At 36.8% G+C, this 2,388-nt stretch overlaps 1 pseudogene; it reads left to right on the forward strand.

Annotated features, from left to right (window-relative positions):
• Window positions 1-2,055: 2,055 nt before the first annotated feature.
• On the forward strand, window positions 2,056-2,174 carry LOC138768248 (U2 spliceosomal RNA; annotated as a pseudogene).
• The last annotated feature ends 214 nt before the right edge of the window (window positions 2,175-2,388 follow it).

The following is a 2,388-nucleotide window of genomic DNA, read 5'->3' on the forward strand; positions in this document are numbered from 1 at the left end:
AGGAAGGGGCTCTCAATCTAGGGATAGGTGCAGGTATAGTATATTCCTTAAAGACTATTTTAAGGGCAATAAGAACATATGATATATAAATATTTAGGGTATGTTTACACATTTTTTCTGTAATTCTGAGGTGAAAATACAGCTGTATTTTAATAAATACAGACGTAAATAAAGAGCATTATTATTTATGTCCGTAGTTATCAAAATACGGCAGGATTTGCACCTTTATATGGCAAAGAAAGAGTGTTGTGTGAACATAACCTTATTGACACGAATATAAAATTATGTAAATATAAGATAATCTAGAAACATAGTAATAATAAAAACTAACAACAAAAAAACAGGCTTCGGTGAATTTATATGGATAAATGCATAATGTCTTTGTCTTCCAATAGATGCTAGGCAGTAGTGAGCATCAATCACTGTATGTCTGGTGTAAATAAGAAGCAGTTGATAGTAAGTAATGTTCTTAATGCACCTTCTGTACAGTTAGACTCCTAAGTCTATGTGAACGTGTACTGGATTCATGGACCCTGTGCTAAATAGATATTGATATAGTAACAGGAAGCCTCGGGCTGCACACAACTCATTTATCCAGAAGCACGTCACAGAATCGCCCAGAAGAGTCTCATTCAATTCAATGTGATTCCAGCCAGCAGGTTTGGTGATAATGCTTTGAAAGGCAGATGAGAGGTTACTGGAGCGGATAATCTGACATACATCCATTAATACTCTTTTTTTTTTTATTTTATCACTTCCCTGCCAATATTATGTGAGAGGAATTAGAGCTATTTTTACCTTTTTAATTGCCTGAATTGTACTCAGCCTGAGAGATCTGCAGCCTGTGTGCCTTCTGCTTAATGCTTTCCAATGAATTATATCCATCTTTCCTTGTTATTAGAGAATGTCTAAAAATGTGCAGATATTATCCTATTTTACATGATTTAGAAATAATGTTTTCCATATTACTGTTCATCTTAGTCTCAGCCTGTACCAGACAGGAGAATGTGATACATTAATGACTGATAGCTTTATGGAAATTAAATAGTGACGTCATTGTATAGTCTGCATTACACGTTGTATGCCGTGTTTCTCCAGAAATAACACAGGGTCTTATATTATTTTTTTTCTCCTAAAAAAGGGCTAGGGCTTACTTTTGCAGCAGTTGAATCTTTCACAGTACAGACACCAGACCCACTGATGCATGATTAAGGTTGGTGGCGGGATATTAAAATCTAATGACTCTCACAGTGCAGATGCCGGGCCGATACCAATGGACCCAGTAATGCACTAAAAAGGCTGGCAGTGGGATATTTACATTTAGTGACTCTGTCATTAAACTTGAATATCTCACCACCAGCCTTTTCCATGTATCATTGGCTGCACCGGCATCAGCACTGGCATCTGCAAGGTTCCACCACTGCAGCTGCTATTGGAGCAGATTGGAGAGGTTAGAGGTGCGAGGACTTCACATTGTGACACTGTAAATAACGCAACCTTTGCCGCCGTGGTCTTATCACCTAGGTACGTTCTGCACTGTGTCTGCACTGCTGTGACACAATAGACATAGGCATTCAGTAGCACTGTGACCCCAGTGACCGAGGGGGAGAACGCTAGTACAGCTCACCAGCTAGGGTGTCTTCTGTTGTAGATCAGCTATAGTATGCCCATTAATGGTCTCTGTGTGGCATTAGTGACAACACATTGCCTTACCCAGCGCTGAAAATATTGAGTGGAACTAGGGCTTATTTTTGCCTTATATTTCAAGCCTACTCCAAAAACCTTTATTTTCGGGGTAGGTCTTATTTTTGGAAAAACACATTATTTGTTAATTAAATATATGCATTGGGCCATGTTCACACATGGTGTTTAATTAGTGTTAATTATGCAATTGTGATTTTTTTTTTTTGTGAATTGCACAATCATGGTAAAAAAGCACAATTTTACCACAATTTGTTGCAAAATAGCATCAAAATTGAGGCAAAAAAGCATAATTAACACTAAAGAAATCAATGTGTGAACAGAGCCTTAAGATCTGCATTGTATACTATGTTGTTATCTTGTTGTTATATATTGGATGGATTTTTGGAGCGGGGAGATGGAGAGGGAGCTTGCTCTGTCCTCTCCAGGCATTGACCTGGTATTGCAGTGCCTCCAGGCTCAGTGCAAAAAAAAAAAAAAAAAAATTATATTATATATATATATATATATATATATATATATATATATATATATATTACGTCTTGAGGAATACATCACCTGTGTTACATTTATTATGTGTTTTAGAAACACAATGTTTGATAAAAAGTGTGACCCTGACAAAAGGGAGTATGGTATATAAAAATGAGCAATGTTCTGATGCATTTCAAGCTATCTAATAGTTGGTCT

Source organism: Dendropsophus ebraccatus, chromosome 11 (assembly GCF_027789765.1).
Source record: "Dendropsophus ebraccatus isolate aDenEbr1 chromosome 11, aDenEbr1.pat, whole genome shotgun sequence".
NCBI classification, from domain to species: Eukaryota; Metazoa; Chordata; class Amphibia; order Anura; family Hylidae; genus Dendropsophus; species Dendropsophus ebraccatus.